Below are 27,461 nucleotides of genomic sequence, written 5' to 3' on the forward strand. Positions count from 1 at the left end.
TCTTCTCTATCTCTTCTATCAACCCTATCTGGTACGGATCCCACACCGCTGAGCAGTATTCAAGCAGTGGGCGAAAAAGCGTACTGTAACCTACTTCCTTTGTTTTCGGATTGCTTTTCCTTAGGATTCTTCCAATGAATCTCAGTCTGGCATCTGCTTTACCGACGATCAACTTTATATGATCATTCCATTTTAAATCACTCCTAATACGTACTCCCAGATAATTTATGGAATTAACTGCTTCCAGTTGGTGACCTGCTATTTTGTAGCTAAATGATAAGGGATCTATCTTTCTATGTATTCGCAGCACATTACACTTGTCTACATTGAGATTCAATTGCCATTCCCTGCACCATGCGTCAATTCGCTGCAGATCCTCCTGCATTTCAGTACAATTTTCCATTGTTACAACCTCTCGATACACCACAGCATCATCTGCAAAAAGCCTCAGTGAACTTCCGATGTCATCCACCAGGTCATTTATGTATATTGTGAACAGCAACGGTCCCATGACACTCCCCTGTGGCACACCTGAAATCATTCTTACTTCGGAAGACTTCTCTCCATTGAGAATGACATGCTGCGTTCTGTTATCTAGTAACTCCTCAATCCAATCACACAATTGGTCTGATAGTCCACATGCTCTTACTTTGTTCATTAAACGACTGTGGGGAACTGTATCGAACGGCTTGCGGAAGTCAAGAAACACGGCATCTACCTGGGAATCCGTGTCTATGGCCCTCTGAGTCTCGTGGACGAATAGCGCGAGCTGGGTTTCACACGACCGTCTTTTTCGAAACCCATGCTGATTCCTACAGAGTAGATTTCTGGTCTCCAGGAAAGTCATTATACTCGAACATAATACGTGTTCCAAAATTCTACAACTGATCGACGTTAGAGATATAGGTCTATAGTTCTGCACATCTGTTCGACGTCCGTTCTTGAAAACGGGGATGAGCTGTGCCCTTTTCCAATCCTTTGGAACGCTACGCTCTTCTAGAGACCTACGGTACACCGCTGCAAGAAGGGGGGCAAATTCCTTCGCGTACTCTGTGTAAAATCGAACTGGTATCCCATCAGGTCCGGCGGCCCTTCCTCTTTTGAGCGATTTTAATTCTTTCTCTATCCCTCTGTCGTCTATTTCGATATCTACCATTTTGTCATCTATGCGACAATCTAGAGAAGGAACTACAGTGCAGTCTTCCTCTGTGAAACAGTCGGCATCTTGGTGTTTTCTTCCACTTTTGTACACTACGGTAATGTCATACTCTTGAAGATGCAGTGCCCACCTGGCGAGTCGTCCTGTTGGATCCTTAAGATCTGTCAACCAACAACGTGAATGATGGCCTTCCATAGAGATACTGTCGAAATTTGCACATGGCCCAGACTACAGCAAGACATTCTCTTTCTGTAGTTGAGTAGTTTCTCTCGGCTTTTGTAAGTGTCCTAGAAGCACAGGCTATAACCTTCTCTTTTCCATCCGATATCTGCACCAGAACAGCACCGATCCCATACCCACTGGCATCTGTGTGTAGTTCTTTTGGCGCTCTCTCATCATACAGATCAAGTACAGGGTCAGTCGTCAGAGCTTTTCGCAGCACATCGAAAGAATCTTGTTGAGCATCACCCCAGAAAAATTAAGCATTGGCTTTTCACAGCTCTTGGAGCGGCCTGGATTTGATACAGAAATCTTTGGTAAAACGACGGTAATATGAACATAATCAGAGGAAGCTTCTCACATATCTAATACATTTAGGAATAGAAATTCCGTTATAGATCTCCCTTTTCTGGGTCTGGCTCCACACCTTTGTTTGATACAAAGTAACCAAGTATTTTGATTTATTTTGCTCCAAAGAGACACTTTCTTGCATTAAGTTTCAGTCCGCCTTATTCGAGACACGTAAGAACGGCCCTCAGTCTTTTTATGTGTTCATCAAATGTCTCTGAGAACACTATAATGTCATATAAATAACAAAGACACATCGTCCACTTCAGATGGCTTAGATGATTATCCATCATCCGTTCAAAAGTCGCTGGTACATTACACAAACCAAACGGCATTGCTTTAAACTCAAACAGGCCCTCAGGGGTGTCGAATGCAGTTTTCTCGCGATCAGCCTCATCTACTTCGATTTGCCAGTATCCCGAGTACATGTCCATGGTTGAGAAAAACTTAGCCCCCTTCAGACAAGCTAGTGTATTGTCAATTCGTGGAAGAGGGCAAATGTCCTCTTTAGTTATCATATTAAGCTTCCTGTAATCAACACAAAAGCGCCAACTTCCATCCTTCTTCCTGACGAGAACCACTGGTGGCGACCATGTGCTCTGCGAAGGCTGCATGATGTCATTCATTTATCATTTTCTCTACCTCGTCGCGAATTATTCGACGTTCCATTGCTGACACATGGTATGCTCTCTGGCTTATTGGTTAATGGCCTCCAGTGCTAATCCGGTGCTTCACGGTCAATTTGTCTAATTTGCTCTTCACCTGTGGATTGAAGCATATAAAGGCACATTTGCATGCCGAGCGTGAGTTTCCGCGGAAACGCGAAATATTAATTAAATAAATAATCAGTGACTAATAAATAAAGCCTATGGCACACAACTGCAGCGCTGTGTCGCTCATAAAGACAAAAGAATAATTACGTTACTCTTATGTTTGATTAAGAGAAGAGAGAGCTCAGGTAGAAGTGGTGCGAGAAGCACGTATTTTATTTTATTGTCTGGCACACCGCCATATTTTCATGTTATAGAAGAATACTGCGAGTTGCAACCACACTAGGCACTCGATTCTGTAATGAATTTATATTTATAAAAGTAAGTAGGATTATGAACTGTAGGCTATTTCATTGAATATATCTGATTTAACTAACTGTGTAACTTTTTTATGTTTAGTAGACAATCACCTCTGTACGACGTATTGGCATGGCTGGCAAATCATTGTAATATTGAGATTAGATCATGAGTCCGTACCTACCGCAGCAGTCTTTGGAAACGATTTAATTACGAAGTCCGATTATTTCAGTTTTATTTCACGGTCAACTACGAGTTACATTGCCTTTTCCAAATAGCCATTGTCAAGCGTCTGATACCGAATAATTAAACGTCCACGTTCCAGATAAGCAAATACCAATTACAACCAATCATCATACATACAGAATAATTAATCATTAATATTCTATTCCAAAATTTTATTTTTATTTATTTTATATTGGCGACTGCGTGTCGGACTTGTTATTTTGTCATTTGTTACATTGTTCTTTTTGTTTCATGTCAAAAATCAACTTTCTGGACCTGGACGTGAATGTATGAGAGATAATGAAAATCTGAAGATATTTTCCAATTCTAAAGTTTTGCCGGAAGACGCAATGAAGCTTCCAGCAAAATAAGGTAAGACGCAGCATCTTTGCATTAGCAGGCTTGACCAGACGTATAATTCAGTGTATTAGCTTTTCAGTAAATTCTGTAGTGTTTCTTTCGTGCATAACAGTTTTCAGTAACAAATTTCATTCTTAGCACTTTTTCCTAAACAATAACGTATCCAACAATACCAATACACGAGTGTACAATATGGCCGACTTCTGTACGATATGATGTAACATGGCCAGCAGCCATTACCAATAATCTCAAATTCAGTTTATATTTTTAAATTAACGGGACAGCCATTGTTGCTACGAGCGATTCATGCTCAACTGCATTTCATTTTAAAATCAGTGTCAAATATTTTCTTGAAACATAAATCAAGTGTGGCATGATAATGACTAGAAATCAATACGCAAAAATGGAACAGCAAAGACGTACTATTCAGACACAATCCGACTCGGACGAGAGACAAATGTTAGAAAATGACTTTACGACAGCAACCGGTAGTGACGATTTATCAAACATTGACGCAAGTGTTGACGGAAATTTTGACAGTAGACCGTCCACCACAAAAATTTCAAAGTCTCAGTCAGAGCCCATGTTAATGCATGACGTCACGTCTAATGACGCGGCGGGGGCACAGACGTTGCAAACGGTAAACATTGCCGACATGTTACAAATGATAATGAAACAGAACGCCGAAAACATGGCAACCTTACAGACACAAAATGACGAAATTAAATCTGACCTCATAGCACTCGAGACGAGTAATGACACTTTATGTAAACGTGTGGAACTTATAGACGCCACACTGACCAAACAGATGGCTGAACTCAGTACTAAATTTTCCCAGCTTAATATGACACAAGAAAAGACTACAACTGACGTAGCACTTTTACAGGCACAAGTAAAAAATCTTAATGTCACGTGTGAAGTTCTTACTGAACAAATTCAAACATATCCTTCAGTACACGACAACCTTGAAAAACGAATTACTGACGTACAGAATAAATTTGACAATGTTGAACAACACCTGACTGACATCTTACAATCTGATGCTACAGCTCATTTTCAAAACATTAATAAAGAATTTCACGATTGGGTAGTGAACAAAGACAAACATTTTGATAGATGCCTACGTGAAAATTTACCAACAATTGTGCACGACTCCGTAGCGCAATACATTACTAATAACAAACAGCTGATCAGTGACGCAGTACAATCCGTCACTGGACCAATGACACAATTCACCGATCGACCACAGTCTGAATGTAACGAAAATATCAGTCAAAATGTACAGTTCAGGAACCAATATACATTCGAGTATGACACACACATACCGCACACGACAAACACACAAGAACAAAACACACCACGACTACAACACATACCACGAGGTGCAAACACAAACACAAGCTATTATCATGGTAAACCACAGCAACATTATCGTAATTACTCGCCAGCTCAACATTGCAGTAATTACAGTGGAACAAATTCATATCACAATGCGAAGGAAGAAGAAAGCTTAATGAAACACAGGCAATTTCAGATTTTTATCCCAGAAAAACGAACCATTCATCCGGTGATTTTTCTTAAATCTTTTAGTAACGCATTTCCACGCACTTGGAGTGACCGGAAAAAGATTTCATATATTGTCGGTTACATCCAAGGCGATGCAGCTTTCTGGGCATACAGTCAAGCTGACGTATGTACCACGTACAGTGAGTTTGAGCGTGCTTTTCTGAACAAATTCTGGTCGCAATCCGTCCAGGAGCGACTCAGAAGACAAATTCTAGAACCTGAAACTTTTAACAGTAAAAGTGGCAACTTACGCAGATATTTTGAAAAATACTTGAACATGGGACACTTTTTAGACGAACCAGTCGCAACACGCGATATACTCCGTGCGTTGAAGGCCAAATTGCCTTTCAACATTAAAGAAAAACTCCTACATATCCCGGATGACGATTCAGATTATTTTTTAACAGCTTTAGATTCGGTTGACATGTTACTTGAAGATCAGCGCTTCGCGCGGCAAAACAGCAGCCACAATGTTTACACTAGTGGAATGCAAAACATGCAGGCTTGCCAACTCAATTCTGGCGCGCCCACAGTTGGATACGCGGTACAACAAAAACAGCAAACTCACATGCCGTCTCAATACGGATGTTGTGTCTAGACCATACAGCCTAGACACAATGCTGTAGCCGATCGGGCACGCAAGGCTAACGCAGACGGGCGTGAAGTCTGGAACATGAGAACTTATAAATGAATAAGAAGAAAAGTACGTAGATGCTTGTTACTTAACTTTTAATTAGTCCTTGGAATACATCTCTCTTGAATATTAGTAAGCTATAGGCACTGATACAAATGGCGCCTTGCTAGGTGGTCGCCAGTTAACTTAGCAGAGGGCTATTCTACTGTCTATCTCTCGGCAAATGAGAGCAAGGCTTAGCACGTCCAATCGCTAGCTATGTTGTCCGTACAACTGGGGGCGAGGTCTCCTCAGTCTCTCGAGACCTGCCATGTGGTGGCGCTAGGTTTGCGATCACACAGTGGCGACACGCGGGTCCGACATGTACTACAGGACCGCGGCCGATTTAAGTTACCACCTAGTAAGTGTGGTGTCTAGCGGTGACACCACAACGGAAATCAAAATCAACACGCGTATTCCAATACAAACAATAGTTACAACAGTAATAACACTTCATGCGGCAATCCATACAAAAGACACCACGGTAATAACTACAACGGTAACAACGGATACATAGGCAACAACAAAAACACAAACAGAAACAGAAATAATAATAATAACTACGAGCCAAGACAGCGTCAAGGCTGGACTCGTAACGATCAGTACTTTCATTCAAACACTGCTTTACCACAGCAGCCACCAGGACAAAATTGGAGCATACCTTATGACCGACAGGTAAGTTATAATGCGCAACAGCAACAACAACCGCAAAAGTTTGGAGATCACAATAGGCAATATCCGAATGTGAATATAATAGAAATGACACCTGACACACAACCTCAATCTGTGTCAGTACCTAGTACAAATGCTAATCCAACAAACTAGAAACAGTCACTTCTATGCCCCAGGTCGTGGCTGAGGAATTCTTGGGGGGCGACTTCAATGTTAATCAGTCATTTGGCACCACAGTTGAACATCAGAATAATGATATGCCGAATAATTCTAAACAAAAATTACCTGTTTTATTTATAAGATACAACCACAATAACAATATATCAGATGAACTTTTACAAGACAGTACACAATGTCGTTCAAACACAAATGAAATTGTTTTAGCATCTACCACTGGTGTAGTAGGTGGGATTCCAACTACTATTATTCTAGATACAGGTGGAGCTGTGAGCGTTTTGTCTTTTAATTTCTATAAAAAGATGTGTGAATTGGAACCTGTGCCTGAGTTTCCTGCCCAAAACTGTAAAATAACTACTGCACTAGGTAATAAGTCATGTAGGGTTACGAAGCAAGTTTTTGTAAACATTAAAATAGGTAATGGAACCGTACAATGGCCATTCCTGGTTGTACAAAACCTTGTGACAAATTGCATATTAGGAATAGATATTATGAGCGAGAAGGACTGCATTATAGACTTCTCCAAAGGTAAATGTATTTTAAATGATAGAGGCAGTGTAATTATTATTGATTTGGACAGGAGAACTCTAAAGCATGACAAACACTGTACAGGGTACAAGGTTCAGTTAGTACTTGACAATGACATTCAAGACACGCACACACACTCATTTGACACAGAGCTAATGGACTTGAAAACATTGCTTGATCATAAGATAAATGAAGCTACAGCTCTCAGTGCACATGAACGTATAAAACTACAGGAAGTGTTATCCAAATATTTACAAGTTTTTGCCAAACGAATAGGTATTATCAACACGTATGCGTACAAGATTGAAGTTAAGCCTCACAAGATCTTCTACCACAAGACATATAACGTACCGTTATCTCAACGACCTGCTGTGTGGCAAGAATTAAAACAAATGTTAGACTGGAAGGTCATTGAACCATCCACCTCACCTTACTGTAGTCCTCTACTTGTTGTCAAAAAATCAAATGGAAGCATTAGGTTAGTGTTAGACGCACGAGCAATTAATGAAATAATTTTACCAGTTCACACAAAACCTGAAAATTTAGAAGAGCAATTACAGAAATTTCTAGATGCAAAGTATTTTTCCACAATAGATCTCGCTAATTCATTTTGGCAGGTGAGTATCACTCCTGATTCTCGGAAATATACTGCATTTATGTTCGGGGGGCGAACCTATCAGTTTTGTGTTCTACCTTTCGCACTGAATGTCAGTTCTGGGGTATTCATTACAGCCCTGGATACTGTGCTTGGCGATGATTTAGTTGAGACAGTCACACACTATGTTGATGATATACTGATAGCTACACAGTCTTGGAATGAACACCTTGACACACTTCAAAGAATTTTAGAAAAATTTGCACAAGCTGGAGTTACAGCCAATCTTAGAAAATCAAAGTTTGGTTGCAGTGAGATGAAATATTTAGGACATATCATTAATTCACAGGACATACGTCCTGATCCCAGTAAACTAGATGCTATCAGAAACTTTCCTAGTCCTCGAACTAAAAAGCAGTTAAAATGATTCCTTGGGCTATGTTCATTTTTCAGACGTTTTTTGCCACAACCACTTTTGAACAGTAAACATCTGCTAAATCTACTCAGAAAGAATCAAGTTTGGATCTGGTCGGAACAGTGCCAGAATGACTTTAATACAATTAAACATGCTTTAGTGAATGCAAACATATTGAGCCATCCAGATTTCAATTTAGATTTTTGTATGACTTGTGACGCTTCACGTACTGGTTTGGGATGTTGCTTATTTCAAGTTGTAAAGAATAAAGATAAGGAACAGATAAGAATTATTGGGTTTGCGAGTCGTACTCTATCTGAATGTGAGCGTACATACTCCACTACTGAGTTAGAAACACTTTCCATAGTATGGGCATTCAAGAAATTCAATTATTATTTATTTGGAAAACATACAGTAATTTATACCGACCACCAGGCCCTGACATTTTTGTTAACTTGTAAACTTGTACATCCTAGACTATCACGATGGGCAGTTACACTTCAGAACTACTCTTTTGAAATTAAGTACATAAAAGGTAAGGACAACACCATTGCCGACGCTTTGTCTAGACTTCCACAAGGTATGAATGAAACCAACAGTGACTTAGAAAATATAAATGACTACAGGATTCTCTTAATGCAAGACAAGCAGTATCACCAGTATTATATTGATACGTGCAGAAACATGGCTAAATTACAAAAATCTGATCCTCACTGGTATAAGATAATAACATTACTGGTAGAAAAACACAATCATCCTTTGACTAAGTATTACAAGTTACACAATGATGTGTTATTTTATGCACACTGGTGTGTATGCATTCCCAAAGAGTCTGAACGTAATCTAATTTGGCACACACACTTAGTTTGGGGTCATTATGGGACGAAGAAGTGTTTAGCAAAGCTCAGCACATACTGTTATTTTAGCAATATGAGAAGGAAAATTTACAGGGAACTGAAAACATGCGTCATATGTCAAAAATCAAAACCTCAGAATTTATCCACAAAGACAGATTTACATTCTATTTTACCCAGTAAACCCCTGGAAATTCTGTGTACTGACATCAGTGGACCGCATCCAGCAAGCTCTGGAGGCGTCAAATATATCTTGGCTTTTTACGATATATTTTCTAAACATGTAAAACTTTATGCTTTAAAATCCGCCACTGCAAGTGCTATAATACGAAGATTCTCAAGTGATTACCTGACGCACGTGGGAAAACCTAAAGCAATTCTGTCAGATAATGCAGCATACTACTCTGGGTACAAATGGAGAAATTTCTTGAAGGACAATAACATTAGAAGTATATCTATTTCAAAGTTTAGTCCACAATGTAACGCGACTGAGAGACTTTTCCGAGAATTAAACCGATTCATGAGGACCTATATTTCATCAAAACATACTAATTGGGTGTCCTACCTAAGTCTTTTCGAAGACGTAGACAATAACTTAAATATTTACGATACAAATTACACACCTAACGAGATCATGTTCAATTGCAAACAGAACGATCAGTGGATAGAACCATTACCTAAGTTGTCAGACAAGGAAATCACACCTGAACAGAAAATAAAAGAAGTTTTGACTACGCTGACACATCACGCACAGATACGAAACAAACATCACAGAAACATAATAAAAAGAAAACAAAAATTCGAGGTAGGAATGCTTGTACTACTTCGTACTCATCATAAATCTGTAGCACTCAAACGACGCAACGCTAAGTGGCGTCTGCTATATGAAGGACCTTATATAATTGTTAACATACCGCATCCTGGTGCGTATTTGTTACAACATCGTAGAACTAACAAAATTATTGGGCTATACGCACACCGAGATCTTAGAGCATTTCATGCGGAATAATGTCAAAGTCACATCCATCAAAACATTGCTAAGCAATTCCAAAAAACTCTGTTGCTACAACACAGATAGTAAGTAGTATAGAAATTTTCATTTCAGCGGTTCCAGTGACGCAGTTGAAGGCAGAAGAACTCTTCTTTCAGCGCGCGCCACCACCTGGAGGACGGAATATTAAAATAAAATTTATGTTTACGTAGCAGTGAATGATATATTAATTTTTTCACGGAACATTTGTGACTGTGGGTATCACTGACTTGGTGTGACACCTGACGAACCGACAGACGTCATCTGTGAAGCGAACTTTTACTTTGAGAAATAGATTAGACGCACATCTCTCAACACGAAAAGCATCTATCAGTAGTCAAGGCCACACAGACACTATACACACACGCATAAAACGCGAGGAATCAAACATTTTCTCTCTTACTATTTTGAATAGTGAAAATGCCTGGTCTTGCCTACTGATGTAATGAATGTTGTGTCTAACCTATCTTAATTTCAGATGACATCACAAAATAAACATCGATAAAATCCCAGCAAAACTGATAAAGAGGACGTAAATATCTGCAATTCATGTAATCAAATGTGACACAATGAGATAATTTATAGCTATGTAATGATGATGAAAACATGTTTATGTGCAACTGTATTATATTTATGCTAAGAAATATGTGACGTGTGTATGTATGATTACTTATATTTTTTTTCTTCTCTTTCAATGATGTATAATGTAACTGTTACTATGTAAAAGAAATTTGAACAAGACGAGTGCCAAAAGGACATTGCATAGTGAACCATTGTTCACGGACATTAATGAACATTACTAACTCTGCAACTATGCAGAAACCTATGTGAAAGAAACTGTTAATGACATTCATTATGCATCGTACCTATGTAAACGCGATGAACCATTTCTTTGATTAATAACTACGAACATTTAGGTGAGCTATATTCAGCAAAAAAAACTGAAAATGTGAAGTGCATAATTCGTGCATCGTCTAGTGACAATACTACAGTACCTAACTTCAAGATGTTAACTGGATTAAACGGACACAAAGTGCCTGTCCAGAAAACAACACGACGGGTGGAAGAATTTTGGTTGGAACTTCAGGGAATGAAATGTTCTCGAAATGTGACGGACACTCTTACCTGGACTGTCCAAGGATCCACGCCAGCTATGTGCCGTCCGAGGTTCTGCAACCAAGCTTCCACGGAATGTAAAAAACAAACTGCACGAGGACCAATTACTAACGGGTCACGTCAGATCTGTAATAAACAATGCCTTTAGTCACAATGAACTGCATCACAACGACTATAATGGAAATGGAAATGGACACGCTTATGTTTTAATCACGTTGTTATATAACGATGATACTAACCTGTGAAAAAATTATTGTGCAGCAGATGAATATGAACTGTAATAACGACACGATGTGAATAGGTCGACGTACCTGAAACATACGGACATTTTTCTTTGAAGTATTTCAAAACAATACTATGTAACTAAGAACATTCAACAATCTGAGTTGTATTGTGATATAACAAATATTGTAAATTTAAAACTAAGTTACCTGTTATAGAATGTAGTCTTCATATGTAATCTTGGTTGAATATTTTCTTTGTGCAACGACTAAGATACGCGCGCACACGAACAATATGAACTGCATTACTGTGCCGCGTGATCTAACTGTATGATATAACGGCACTGCCGGAGTCACACAGACGCTTCTGCGCATGCGCGCACTCTATCTGCCAACATAAGAACTTTTACGGCGCACCCGCGTCATTCAAATTTTGTATATAATGTGTATAATGTGTGTAATGTAAGTCATGTGAATAGTTGTAGATAACTTAGATTTTCTTGTGCCTTTAGGTGAATTGCTCGCCTGCAGGTGCGTCCTTTCGCCTCGCAATTCAGGGGGCAATATAAAGGCACATTTGCATGCCGAGCGTGAGTTTCCGCGGAAACGCGAAATATTAATTAAATAAATAATCAGTGACTAATAAATAAAGCCTATGGCACACAACTGCAGCGCTGTGTCGCTCATAAAGACAAAAGAATAATTACGTTACTCTTATGTTTGATTAAGAGAAGAGAGAGCTCAGGTAGAAGTGGTGCGAGAAGCACGTATTTTATTTTATTGTCTGGCACACCGCCATATTTTCATGTTATAGAAGAATACTGCGAGTTGCAACCACACTAGGCACTCGATTCTGTAATGAATTTATATTTATAAAAGTAAGTAGGATTATGAACTGTAGGCTATTTCATTGAATATATCTGATTTAACTAACTGTGTAACTTTTTTATGTTTAGTAGACAATCACCTCTGTACGACGTATTGGCATGGCTGGCAAATCATTGTAATATTGAGATTAGATCATGAGTCCGTACCTACCACAGCAGTCTTTGGAAACGATTTAATTACGAAGTCCGATTATTTCAGTTTTATTTCACGGTCAACTACGAGTTACATTGCCTTTTCCAAATAGCCATTGTCAAGCGTCTGATACCGAATAATTAAACGTCCACGTTCCAGATAAGCAAATACCAATTACAACCAATCATCATACATACAGAATAATTAATCATTAATATTCCATTCCAAAATTTTATTTTTATTTATTTTATAAGCATTCAGAGAACTCTTGCAGAATGGCAAGTAGCTTCTGCTGTTGTTCCTTAGTGAGATCTGGTGATAGTCGAGGTAGAAGATCTTGTCTCGTAGTGGTAGCGCCAATTTCTCCCACAGACTTGGCATGGGAGGTTTCTATTATGCTCAGCTGTTCTGCAATCTGCAATTAACGGCTCAGCGTTTGCTATGCACATGCGTCGTGGAAGGATCTGCTGTTCTCGGCGACAGTTAACTATCCACAATTCACCGAATCCGCTCTTAAACGAGAGGACAGAGGCTGGGATGACCAAGTTATTCTTCAGTGGTATGCTTCTCTTACATTCCACAACAAGGTCCATGGATTGATGCATGGAGTGACACATGACAGTTACCAAAGCGCTGACTGCAGGAATGATCACTTCATCCAGCACACATAGTCTCCCCACACTCGGATGCGCATCTTCCTGTCCACAGTATCTCATCTCGTCTAGCATAATCTTCGAGTGACCACAATCTATAACTAGCAAGAGATGCTTTCAAAAAGTCCCATCCGAGAAAGACGTCATGACTATACTCTTGTAAGGCGATGAATTCTAAGGGCTGTGTATGGCCACTTATATCCACACGAATGACACATCTTCCTGTAAGTTTTACATATTTCCCATTAGTCACCTTCAGCAGAGATGTTTTGCTGTCGACAAATACGGTTTTCTGCAACTGGCGACGGCACTTCTCCGAAATGACTCTATATGATGCTCCAGAGTGCACAAGAGGACGGGCTGGTCGGCCATCCATGAAGATATTGACGTAGTATCCTATCATTTTTGTAAGGATCGACGGCGGGGGATTTTTCTCTTCGGCGGCCTCACCTCCAAGGAATGTCGCACCCTTTAGTTTTCCAGGTTGCGGCGGCTAGGTGATCGGCTGGAGCTTCTAAACGGCGATGGAGACCTTGATCAGCGTGTTGGGGAGCGTTCTCTCCAGCGGCTAGCTTGTGGCGATGGTGATCTACGTCGTCCTGCACCCACATCTTCTTGTTCATCTTCGTCGTCCCGGTGTTGGCGTCGGCTAAGATCGGTCTGGTGTCTTCTGGCGCGGGGGTCATCAAGTATCCGCCGCCTTTCTCGACAATAGCGCACCACATGACCCCATCGTCCGTAGTGGAAACATACTGGTTGGTTATCCTGGGTCCTCCAGACGTCAGTCTTCCTTGGTGCCCAAACAGGTTCCTCATGCAGCATTGTAGAAACGTAACTCCACCTGGGTCTCGACTTTTTCACCGTTTTAAAGGGAAATGGAGGACGAGAGATTGGGTTTAATGTCTGTTCCAGTTCCTCCCTTATGACCTCTTGAAGCGTCTTGGTTTCTCGCTCGCCGTGCAATCCAAGTGCCTTCTGAACTTCCTCTCTCACAATCTGACGAAGAACACTTCCCCCATCACAGACATCGATACGACGTTTGGAAGCCATTCAAACTTCTTGTGTGTAATTCTTTTTTTACGCATCGTCTCGATATACTGGGAACATTTTATGAAGTCGTCTGCTGTCAAAACCCCTTCAGGAGTAGGGCTTGGTACATGTCTTCAGCAACACCCTTCATGAGATGTGCAACCTTATCTTCCTCCTTCATTCTAGGATCCACTGTTTTACACAGCTCCAAGACGTCTTGAATATAGGATGCTGTAGTTTCTCCTGGACGCTGTGCCCTGCACTTTAATTTAGGTTCAGCCTTGCACTTCTGTCTTTGCATGTCGCCGAAATACATTCGCAGTTCCGCCTGGAATTCTTCCCAGCTTGTGAACTTCTCCTCATTGTTCTCATACCATTGCTTGGCAGTGCCCTCCAAGCAGAAAAATGCGTTAGCCCAAGAGACAGTCTCATCCCATTTGTTAAATTTTGCTATACGCTCATATACCTTCAGCCACTAGTTTGGATCTTGGCCACCGTCACCAGAGAACCCAGAAGGATGTCTATTTGGTGGCACACAGTTGCTGTCATCGTAACGTCCTCTTCTTCTTCGGTCTCCAATAGACTGCGATCCCAGCCTGATGGGAGCCACAGTATCGTCGATAATGGGCGGTATTATAAGTTCCAATACCCAACGTCTCCACCAGAGTAATGTCACGTAGAGGAATGATTAATTAGATTAATGACGAATGTAGAAGAATGTGTAATTAGATGAATGACGAACACGAACTTCACGAAGGTTTATTCAGCACTTGCACATACAAGACCGCGGAGCGAACTGCCTCCGGCCAGAACACATACGGTATATATATAGTTACAGAACATTCGAGTACAGTGATTCTTGATATTTGTGGATACTTTTATAATGTCCTCGAACTGACTATAGAAATTGAAATTTTACAGTTGAGGTGAGTTTTGAACTGATGACCCTCCATGCAATAGTCTAGTATCATAACAGCTACACCACAGTGACGATGCTACTCAGCTTGTTCTGTGAGAATATCACAGTAAGAGGACATAATTTTGATCGATTGAACATGCAGGTAACTAACATACACTAGCTGCATAAAAGTTAGCAAATGAAACTATCAAATTGCAAAGTAACAAAATGAAATCAATCTTGAAAGTTATTATAGTAATTAGGCAGAAATAAAGCAAGGTGCAATAAATTGGTCATAAAAAGTGAATAAGAACTGTTGAAGATCCGATACAGGTTGGTAACATATTTAATAAACAGTCCACAAAATCAAAAGCAAAATTTAATTAAAAACCAATGTAATCCAAGTAATGATGTGGAATACCCTAGTAATAATAATACCATATTCCTATATCCATTCTGCATAAAAAACTAAAACAAAGAAAGTAAAACAAAAAACAAGACATCCTGTGGTCCTGATGTGCTTGAGATAAGCTCGTTAAACAAAGTTCAAGCAAAACAGACTGTCACCTAACTAATATAATCACTCTGTCCATCAGTAAATGAATATTACCAAAAAACAAGAAAAGAAAATAACAAAGCCAAATCTGATTCTACCAAATCTCTTGAGTGGATTTGTTCAATGTCTCTTGTGTTAGTTGCAGGAGCTATGTAAATCCCAAATGTGTTACTGAGCTGTGTCCACACAGACAACATTTTGGATATTGCTTATACGTACAACATGAAAGATAAAAGTTAATTTCTATCCGACAGGGTACTAGCACTGAGGCCCTTATTTTTTAATTAAAATAGCTATGATGCATCGTTTTAAGGCTCATAATATGCCAAAGAATAGCGCAGTCACTGATGGCCAAAGACAGTCAGTTACAGGAAAAATCCTGTAGTCCATATTTTTGCACAGTGCTAGGAGGGAGGGTCATGACTAAATATACTACAAAAACTGACCAGTGGGATGTGAGGATTGGAGAGGTAGTATAAAGGTCACTTTTTACGTTATGCTAGAGTAAGTTGAAAATTACGGCTTCTAGCGATAATGTTTTCCAGTGCAAAGATAAACTACATTAAATATCCTATAAAAACGTTGCTATACGTTGTTTATGGAGCTAACAATTCCCATGCAAAGGGGAAGCGAAAAACGCAGTTTATCATAAAATACTGTTATAACGGTATAAAATAATTGTTTATCCTTAAATGAAGTGGGTTAGAAACGAATATTCAATATGCATACCACATCTAAGTGCAGTAGAACCATGTTAAGGGATAAATGGTGTCCTGCAGGTGTACGTGGGGTAGGGGGAGAAGTGTGGGGTAGAAGTTAAAGGAAAGGCAGGTCGACAGATAGTGTTCATGCACTTCTCTCTTTCATATGTCTGCAAACTGAAGGTCGAGCAGATGATTCCCCTTTCTGTCTTCCCCACTACGTCACAAGAAACAACTACAGAGTGTTTCACAAAGTTATACAGCCACTCCATAATGTGCCTTGTAAATCACAAGGAACACAGTGCAAAGACATACCCAGGAAGTGTTTATTTTGCACAAAATGTGTTAACACTGCGTGGAATGCAGATATGAGCTACTATAGTTCAATTCTTTTATCTTGGCGGCTCGCGCGTGCCCGCCCAGACGCGGGAGATTGCTGCGTTGCCAGTTGCACACGACGCACGCGCCAAGAGAAGCAGCACCATAGTATAGCATAGTTCGCAAGCTTACGTTTAGGGGGGAGCGCGCAGTTCATGAAGTAATGCCACCAAGGCCGCATTAAGCCTTTCGCTGCTACAGAGACGTGCTCCCCGCATTCCGCGCTGTGCGCGATTTTGTCACTGCACTGCTCGCCTGTGCAGACACACTTTTGTTGCAGTCGCGAAAGATGGAATATTTCTCAATATTACATACGACACCTATGTGGTACTTAAATTAAATGAGATATTGTTACACAGTAAATTTTATATGAAATTTAGGTACCTTGTCCACATTTTATTCTCAACATTGTGGCAACTAAAATCGACCATACCGAAAGTATACTCTATGGACATTTACCTCTGCAAACTCTTCAAAATTTCGTGCAATGGTTTACTATATTTAATGCTGCACAGTAACTGGGTTGAACATCGAAACAAAATTAAGTCATTTATGGGGAGAAGGTATCAGTCAAGAAGCTGTGTAAAAATCTAATTTTTGAGCCAAATAGTTTTTGTGAAATCGAATGATAAGTGTGTCAAAGCAGTGAGAACACCATGTGTCTGCACAGGCGAGCAGTGCAGTGATGACAAAATCGCGCAAGGCGCGGAATGCGGGGAGCACGTGTCTGCAGCAGCGAAAGGGTTAATGAAGAGACAAAGCACTAGAAATTTAAAAAAATTGCATTCAAACGAATAAAATTCGTGAAGTAAGACACTTCGATATTGTTTTTAAATAAAGAAAATAATAAGCACCGCACAAGGTTTCAACTCTACACCTTTCGCTTACTGTCCCAACGCCTTTTTTTTTTTAAACATAAGAGTTTGTCACATTAACTGAAAATATAAAATTAAACTTTTCACTCGAGGGAAGACTTGAACCAGGGACCTCTTTTTTTTTTTTTTAAGGAGGTGGGGGAGGGCGGGGGAGGCAGAGCGATCAGGGGTCGTAACCCGAGGCATGGTCGCAGTGTCCTCCTCGTCCGTCAAGGAATCAGGGATGGGAAGGGGAAATCTTTTGTGGGAATTATTATTTATTTATTTATTTTTATTTACTGTTTTAATACATTCTTAATGTGGTTTTACTTTATACCACAACAAAAATAAATGTATCTAGCACCGCATCGTGCTCTGAGAAAAAGAAAACAATATCTCGGCACGTTCCTACACTGAGGTAATGTATATGGGGAAAACGAAAAAAAAGTGCTTCATACAGGATGCAGAAGGGTGTGTCGCTACTCTCCTTACGCTTCATCATCCAGGTACGTCTTCACGTATATCGTGTTGTTCCACCGAGAATCGAACTTAGTCATGTCAGCTCACTCAATGGGTATCTTATCCTACCTGTTGATGATCCAGCTGTGTGGAGGGTCGCGTAGGGCACTCCCTAAGTAATTAGAAAAATACTGTCTGTATTTTGGGTTCCGTACGATCTTGCAATGACGTTCTTGTAGGTAGTTCCAAAAATCTAATACATCTTTAGGTCCATCGTGAAATAAGTACTGTACCGCATGCGCACGGATCCACGTGACAGCGTTGGTCTTGGCGCGCGGGAAATACTGTTGATCCGGAAATAGTAGAAACCGAGGTGTAATGTGTTCCGGAGTCACTCGTAGAAAATACGACAAAATTTGTCGCACCAAGCGCCATACGTCTTCTGCCGCGCCACATGTGAGATGGTGTTCGTCCGTGTCTGGTATCCCGCAGTCTACGCAGAGAGGCGATTCCGCCATGTTTATCTTCTAGAGGCGTGATCGGGTGATCTGTTTACCATTGACTGTGATGTACCATGTGGATCGGACGGCTGTGTCCAGTGGAATCGCGTGAATCGTCTTCCACACCACCTTCCAATTAACCTGAGGGCTTTTGGTCTCCACGATGTTTGGTGGGCGCCTCTGCTGTAGGACATGATATATATCCCGCGCCGACGCCTGTTTCGTCGGTGGTACTGCGATACGGACATAGCTGTGTTCAATGTAAAAGTTCCCGAAGTAGTAGAAGGGTGGGGGTATGTCTTGCGTCGTCAGTGGGGGCATAATGGAGGGCGGAGCTAAGGACTCCAACAGCAAACCTGTCAAACTTTCCGGGTGGTGGCGCCACAGCTTGATGTGTGAGTTGACATACAGGGCCACAGCTCTGCGTGGACATGGACTAGACCAAGACCTCCCCTTTCCGGGGGAAGGGTCAGTGACTCATAACTGACTTTGAAGAGCATGCCTGTACTGACGTAGGCTCCGAATGCCGCTAATAGACGTCGAGCCATCAGTAACGGTATTGGGAGAACACGCGCTACGTGTGGAAGGCGCGATGCGAGGTAAACATTGACGAAGTGTGTCCTTTGGAGAATGTCGAAGGTCCGCAGACGAAGGTTGAAGATCTGGACCCGAATTTGTTGTAATAAGCGGCGGTAGTTAAGAGCCGCGGTGCGCCGTATGTCGTCGTGAAACTCTATTCCGAGACATTTGATAGTGCCACGAAGCTGTAGGGGTTCGACACACGCTGGGGTCAACCCGTCTCCTATGGCCATGGCGACCGATTTGGCGACGTTGAGACAGCTGCCGGAAGCCACACCGTACGTGGTAATCCATTCTAGTGCTCTGTTGACATCGTCGCGATTGCGGAACACGAGAACCAGGTCGTCTGCATATGCTGTACAGCGAAATGTGACGTCACGTGGGGTAAGACCGGTGAGGCGTTGACGGAGACCACAGAGGAGCGGTTCCAGTGCCAGAGCATATAGTAACGTCAACAAGGGGCAGCCTTGACGGACGGAGCGGAAAATCGGGAGGGACTGCGAGAGACGCCCGTTAACGAGCACTTTGGAAGTCGCCCCTCGGAGTAGGCGCATCACGACGTCTGTGAATTGCTGTGGATACTGCATGTGCTGGAGAACGGACGTTAGGTACGCGTGATCCACTCGATCAAAAGCTTGGCTAAAATCTAGTGATGCCAGCGCTCCCGCGATGCGGCGTGCCCTGGCTAGGGCTAGTAAGTCACGGTATCGACACAGTGCTGTGTGGATGTTGTTGACACCCCCTAGGGAAGTCTGATCTGACGAGATGACGTAAGGTAGGGTCGGTCGTAGACGGTTTGCTAATACTCTGGTGAATATCTTCATGTCGCAGTTGACGAGTGTTAGCGGGTGGTAATCTTGTATTCGAGCCCCACCTTGAGGCTTGTGAACCGGTATAATTATTCCTTCTACGAAGGTCGCAGGGAGCGGCACCGCGGGGGACATAAGTTCCCGACAGATGTCTGTCAACTTGGGAGCCAGTAAATACTGGAAAGTTCTATAAAACTCCACAGGGAGCCCGTCGGGGCCAGGAGACTTATTCGCCGCTCCTTTACCGATGGCGTCGATAACTTCGTCTTCCGTAATGTCGTTCAATAATTCAGTTTGTAAATCCTGTGGGACAATGCCGTAAACCAGTTGTGAGACTGCTGTCACCGTCGTCGGGTCGGAACATTGAGCAGAATAAAGTCGTGCGTAATGGTCGAAGAAGGCTGCAGCAATATCGCGTTGTGTGGTGTGATGATGGCCGTCCTCAGTGGTGATGGCATGTATCAGCGCCCGTCTTCGCAGTGTACGTTCTCGGATGACGTGGTACATGGTGGGTCGTTCCGTTGCGAGTCTGTCTTGTGTCCGCGCTCGGACGATCGTCCCTTCAAGGTGGCGGCGCATATGGGCTACGATCTGTGCTTTCGCACGCTGAACTGTCAGCTGTCGTTCCGGTGTGGGTGGCAAGGAGGCGCATTCGCGAAGGACGGTGAAATAAAAATCAAGGGTCTGCCGCCTCCAAGCAGCAGTCTCACGACCATACGTAATAAAGGTTCGCCGTAGGGCCGGCTTGGCGCAGGTTAACCACCAACTAATCGACGTAGGATACGTTGGGAGGCGGCGGACGCACAAACTCCACGTGTCTTCGATGGCGCGTCGACAATCCGGAGAAGTGAGATGAGCAAGGTTTAATTTCCATGGATGTCGGCTGCGCCACACCCGTTGGCGACGAAGGGTGACGGCACATATATAGGCCTCGTGATCAGAAAAGGCTACTGGCCACACCTCCGCGTCACTCACCGTTGCCGCGAGAGAACGGGAGACGTAAATCCTATCGATGCGACTAGACGAGTGACTCTTGAAATGGGTGTATCCCGGTCTATTTCCTCGGACATGTTCCCATGTATCTACTAGCTGGAGATCGCCGATGAGTGTCCCAAGTTCGGGGCACGGTGAATGGCGTGGGAGCTGATCTTTAGGTGCTTGGGTGCAATTGAAATCGCCCCCTAATATCAAGTCATCGTGCCTGCCCTGAAAAAGCGGTGCTATTCCTTCTGCGAAGAAGAGCGATCGGTCACGACGGCGATTCGTTCCGGAAGGGGCGTACACATTGATAAACCGGACGCCTTGCACCGTTACGGCCATTCCTCTAGCGTCGGGGAGATATCGGACTTCGTCCGCCTCGAGGCCCTCTCTGAAGAGGATGGCGACTCCACTGTTAGTTGGCGAGGTGTGGGACACATGAGCCGTATAACCATACATACCCGGGAAATCGGCGACGAAGACTTCTTGGAGAAAGACAATGTCAACGTCTGCTGCATTGAGCATGTCTTGGAGCAGCGACAACTTCGTACGTGTCCGAATGGTGTTAATGTTGATGGTCGTCAAGCGATAGGTTTGTAGATCATCTCCTGCGGTGGGGGCTGCCGTCAGTGTCGCCGTAAAAGGTGGGGCCCGTGATCTGCTGGCCGCGTCCGCGCCGTCATCTGTTGCTACTCGGGAGGGGCCGAGGTGTGGGAGGAGAGACCCCTCTCCTCATCCACCACAGCGGCCGTAGAATCGTCTTCAATGTCATCCGCCCAAGGTCCGTAAGTTAACGGTGGCTGCGGTAGAACACTTGTGGGCTGAGTGACTAAGGGTGAATCCGCAGTTGTTTCCGGTTGTGTACCAACGGCGGGCGCTGTGCTGGCCATCCGTTTGTCCGAGAGAGCGGAATCGGGTTTGTCAAAATCAAAGTGACAGGTGAGGGCGATCTCGTGTCATCCATTTTCCTCGTCGTTTCGTCGGCCGTCCGGTCGTCAACTGGAGAAGACGTCCGCTGGAGGCAATCGTCTGAGGGTGTGCGACGTCGCTTTTTATGTTTTCTCGGTGACCTTTGTTTGCGGACGTGGGTTTCTGTGTCCGAAAGAGTTTGTGGTTCCCGTATAGCATCCCCCTCAGGGAGAAAGGCAGAGGTCGGTACAACCCTAGCGTCGAGTTCCATTCTCTCGTCCGAATCTTCATGTGGAGTCGATGGCCGGCGTTCTTCAACCCCTGTAGACACCGTAATGGTGTTGGTCAATCCAGGACCGGCGACAGGTGCGCATTCTAACGCTTCCTGTCTGCCGGGGGGGGGGGGTTGTCGTCTGTCATGACGGTCGATCGTGTCACCTCTGCGTAATTGAGGGGGAGGGCCGTGAGCGTAGGAGGTGGTGTCGTGTCATGCAATGGAAGTTGTGTAACCCGACGTTGAATACACGCCGAGCGCACATGACCCTCCTGGCCGCAACCAGAACAAGTACGAGGTTGGCCGTCATACATTATTATTGCTCGACAGCCACCTATGACTAAGTAGGACGGCACATGTTTCTTTAATTCAATTTTCACTTGTCGGACGCCGTTGAGGACTTGGTACATCTCAAAGGTGTTCCATTTTTCGGCCACGTGGCTAATTACCGTCCCATAAGGGCGGAAAGCTGAGGTAACGACGTCCGGTGGTACTTCGAAAGGGAGTTCGAACACTCTTAGTGTGCGTAATCCTAGTCCAACATGGTCAACAGTAACCTCTCCGATGTGACCATCGGAGTGTTTGAACGTGAGAGTGTTCGCGCATCTGTTCACAACTGCGTGACATAACTCGTCATCGATCATCTTGACGTAAACGACGCTACTTGTGATGGATAGGTGGATACCGATGATGTGCTGTGTTGGTATGTGAACTTCGTCACGGATGAATCGTTCTACTTCAAAGGCTCATGGTCGTGCGTAGTCAGGCTGGAAGCTGATCTTGATGGTAGCTTTTCTGTACGAATGAGCCATGGCGACTCAGTGTTAACGGACGCGAGTATTAGCTGCGGCGAGGAAGTAAACAAACTACGCGCGCTCGCGACTCTGCGGACGGGACCGCGACTCTGCGGACGGGACGTAAACAAGACGTCCTCGCCGCTCACCGGCCGAAAGCAGACTGACGCCTTAACCGTTACGCTACCGCAACTCGTCCTACAATGTAGCAACACGAGGCATCTAACACGTCACGCAAAATACTGACAAACACTGTTGGTATGATTATGCGTTACTCACACTTCGTCGAAGTACAATAGGAAATAAACAATTACCTCTGTTCTTTATTGCGAAAAAGCGGTTCGTGAGATTGAAACAAACACCTTTCCTTGCTATCGCCTGAATTAGAAGACTTATTGCTTGTTTGGTTTAATTAATTAATAGAATATGAAGCAGTTGGTATAAAGAAGGCTTTTTCCAAACTTTCTATAAAAGAAAATCTGCTATTAAGACATTGCTTTTGTTCTATTACTTTATTTATGACTGAACGTTTCTAAAACTGAAGACACTCGTCCGTGCTCTGCTCTGCAGTCGAGATCTGGCAACGTCGTTCTCTGTTCATTAGCTGACTGTGTTTTGTGACGTCAGATGCGCAGAACAAACCTATACTCGGTCGCCAACACATATGACGCGCACTTTAATAACACTAATGCAGGCAATGCATGTGAATAGAATCTACCCAAAAATCTCTGCATACTGTTCTACACTACTAGAGGAGAAATATATCGACATATATTTTTAGTCATCCTGCACGGCAGCTGTAGTGTTCTACTGGGTAAGATAACTTCCCTCATTGGTCTACTCGCTTTTCAGATTACAGGCAGACTATATATCCCGAGCACTTTCTGTCCAGTTCTCTTGTGTGAGCAGACAAAATAACTTCACTGAGCTCGTGTTTATGTAGTGAATTCATTTTCAGTTTATTCAGTGAGTAATTTGTAGTTGTTACGTGAACTATTATGTACAGTACGTTCCCGTACTTCAATTTGTAAGTGTGATGTTGTCAGGAAGGGATCTGATTGGTGAATGTGGCACATTGCTGCTGTCTACTGTTGACAGCATATTGTAAAACTGTGTAATTAGGTTTTGGTCACTTGGTGGTAAATTGCTGAATGACCAAAATTTACTCCATTTCTTTCGACATTGATTGTGTACATAAATCTTTTCCATTCAGGAACTGCTGAGACTTGTACAGTGGGTTGCACTGAGTGGAATCACTTACTATGCATATGCAGTATATACAGGTATCTTCAAAGATGGGTGTGAATGTGTCTGATGGAATGGAACTAATTATGTTCAGGTCTAGAACAGTAATCTATTGAAAAGTATTGCTTGACTTGTGCTGACATCTCAGAAGTTCCAAAACACCTAGCGACCTAGATCAGTGGTAGACAGAGACAATTTCAGCCATTGGGTCTCTTGAGATTTTGGGAGATTTGAGGCTGGGGTGATGCATTTCGTACCTCTCATGCTGTGAAAAGTATTCCAGGTGGTGGTAGTCACATAATACAGCAATGAAGTCGACACTGTTGAGTACATACTGAACACATGTTACACTTGTAAATGGCTCTTTAATGCTGTAGACAGCTGACAGCTCCAGCTGTTGACCTTTTTTACATAATAGTTCACTTAACAATGCAAATACTCAGTTAATACAGAAAACGCTCGACTACGAGTATAACATGATCTCAGTGAAGTTATTTGTTCTACTTGCATAAGAGAACTGGATAGGAAATACCGGGGAGATGTAGTGCCTGTAACTGAAAAGCAAGCAGCTTTCATGAAGGGGGAAGTTGCCTTTCATGGAAGAACACTACAGCTGCCGTACAGGATGACTAAGATTCAATTTCTCCTCTAGCAGTATAGGATGGGGTGCAGAGATTTATGTAGATCCTGTCGTCCATGTGCATTACCTGCGTTAGTGTTACTAGTAACTCATATCTGCATTACATGTAGTGTTAACGCATTTTCTGCAAAATATATATTGTTGCCTAGGCATGTCTGTGCACTGCATCACCAGTGATTCATGTGGGTGGCGAATCATCTGCTCGATCTTCAGTTTCTAGACCTATGAAGGAGGAGAGTGCATGAACACAGTCCAGCGACCTACCTTCCTTCTCGCTTATACCCCACACATCTTCCCCCTAAACCCTTAATATGGTTCTGCTGTACTTAGATGTGGATCACATTGAATATTTGTTTTTAACCCACTTCATTTAAAGATAAACAGTAATTTTATTCCTTTAGGACATTATTTCTGATGATACACGATTTTTCCAACACATGAAAGCGAGAAGTATAGGCCATAGAGAGAAAATGAACAGATCTTTTATTGTGCGAACCTTAATGTGCTTTTAGCTTACCTTTGTACTGGGAAAACATAAAAAGTGGCCTGTAAAGCCACTCTCTACCGAAAGCTCGTACCCCACCACTCAGGATTTTTAGTATATGGTTCACAATATTCCCTTCTAGCACTATGCAAAAATTTGTGACAACACGACTTTTAACTTTACTTCATCGACTGGACTAAGAAATTCATGTGATAGAATGTGTATTAATCTAAAAAAAATAATTCCATGCTCAGAACAATTACACATAATCAAATTATAATCTTACAAAGAAATAAAATGAATAATTTAAAAAATCAGGAAATCTATATGGTAGCAATTGCGGTTTCTGTGATAAATTTAGAAAGATGGTCTTTTACATTCTAATGTATTTGAGTACACTACTTTAATGAATTAATCCCCATGGTAAACATTTTGGAATCTATTTAAATGCAAGCAGTGGAAATAAAAACTTTCGTACACACCAATTTGTTGCACTCTCCTTGTGCTCTTCCTTATCTAACTCGTCTCAATGGAAGAAAAGTAATGTGTTAAGATCAATGACCTGAGATGGAAACTTCTGCAAATACTGTTTATTGACTTGAAAACTCCTAATATAGTCCTTTTTTATTTGTACCAACTTACACCTATTACAGACTAAGACAAAAAATCGACACACCACCTACAACTTAATGTATGTGAAGGGGTCGAACAGAAACGCTGATTAAACTCAATACTCAGATTTATTCATAAACTCATTTATGAGATCAACATGTTAATGAATAATCAAAACCAGGAACAATTAGATCAATCCAAATTTACATAAACATTAAATTTAAAGCAGTTCCACTCCTCCATTAGCAATTGCTTCTTGTCCTCCTGAAATTTATTTCCTCACAGTGTTCAGTGATCACTGAGAACTATGAAGGATTCTTGATAAGAAAAGTTGCTGGAAGTTTATGGTTAAAAATCCAGGAAACCACACTTAATTACACGTGCAAAGGAGATGAGACAGACAATCATCCTGGACTTCACAAGTGTGAAATCAATTTAAGTACTCTGATAATTGTTAAACCCCATAATACTTGATAAGAACAGTGGCTGGAAATTGGTGATTAAAAATCCAGAAAAGCACACATTCATTACCATTGCAAAGGAGATGAGACAGGCGATTGTCTCGGATTCCACAAGTGTGAAATCAACTTAAGTACTTTGCCAGTGGTGCCAACCACTCTCAGCATAAGTAAGATTCTGATGTGTCGAACTGCATGATGTAGATGTTCATGCCCCTTTGTGAAGTCGGAAGCGTCAACATCTGATCAAGGCTCCAAGGTGCAGCATCCTCTACTGTGCTGCAAAACCAAGTCGATCTGGGCACTTTTGCATCCTACCCACAAGACCACCGATGCAGACACCTTCACATCTTACTGGGAAGTCTTCTCCAATGCTGATAATTTCACATCTTACTGGCAGGTGCTTCTCACACTGCGTATTCCTTGCCGCCAAAACGAGTCCAGTCACCAACTGCAAAATTACGAACATCTGCGGTCCAACCATGATGATTCCATCCACAGGGAATCCCACCAAAAATAGGGTGTCTTTTCCTGCTTCCAATGATAACATGAAACTCTCCTCTACTACCAACAAGTATTAATTTCAATGCAGTGGTCTGATAACACACTTCTGTACGCCAACTACATGTTCTCCCACCAATGTCAATACCCATGCATCCGGATTTGTGAAACTCAGAGAAAACCGCTACAAGGCTAGAGTGTGTTTCATGTGGTCTGTGCTTTCTACAAGAGGCAGACGCTAATTGTCAAAAAAAGTTAGGGCAACATAGAAAAGTCGCACCAGCTCCTGCACATACCACCATACTGCCCAAGGCTGCTCCTTAGCCACCAGCTGTCATTGTGAGAGAATAACGCTCGCTGCCCCCTGTGGGTTCTGGCCGTCTTCACTTCCCAGAATCTTATGCCATCCAGTATATGGTCCCATACATCTGGCACCGACCTGTTCAGCCATAGTGTTTCCTGTCACTCACCATCGAATCCCATGCACATTCGCATCCATCCCAGACGTTCATAACCCATTACAAACCATCACTGAGTTAATAAGGAGAGACATCACACAGGGCACCCTACTGCTAGTCACCATGTTTTATGACATCAGTAACATTTCCCCATGAATTCTCCTGTGGTCAGCCTCAGAATGATAAATATATTCTAATTATTAATGAAACTGGCACATACAATGCTTGCTGCATTTCAAGCTGGTGTGGTCCCCTCCCATATACAGGAAGCCTTCGAGCAGCTCAAGAACTGCCCAGCACGTGCCATGACTTTGGCACACCCACTTCTTCATGCTCAACTCAGTACTATGTCTGACATGAGTGACTTTGCTATTGGGGTGGGCTTACACAACTGCTTCGATTTCTGTCACGTAAACTGATAGCCTGCCTACCAGACTGATGGTCTGC

The sequence above is a fragment of the Schistocerca nitens genome, chromosome 8, assembly GCF_023898315.1.
Source record: "Schistocerca nitens isolate TAMUIC-IGC-003100 chromosome 8, iqSchNite1.1, whole genome shotgun sequence".
Taxonomy (NCBI): domain Eukaryota; kingdom Metazoa; phylum Arthropoda; class Insecta; order Orthoptera; family Acrididae; genus Schistocerca; species Schistocerca nitens.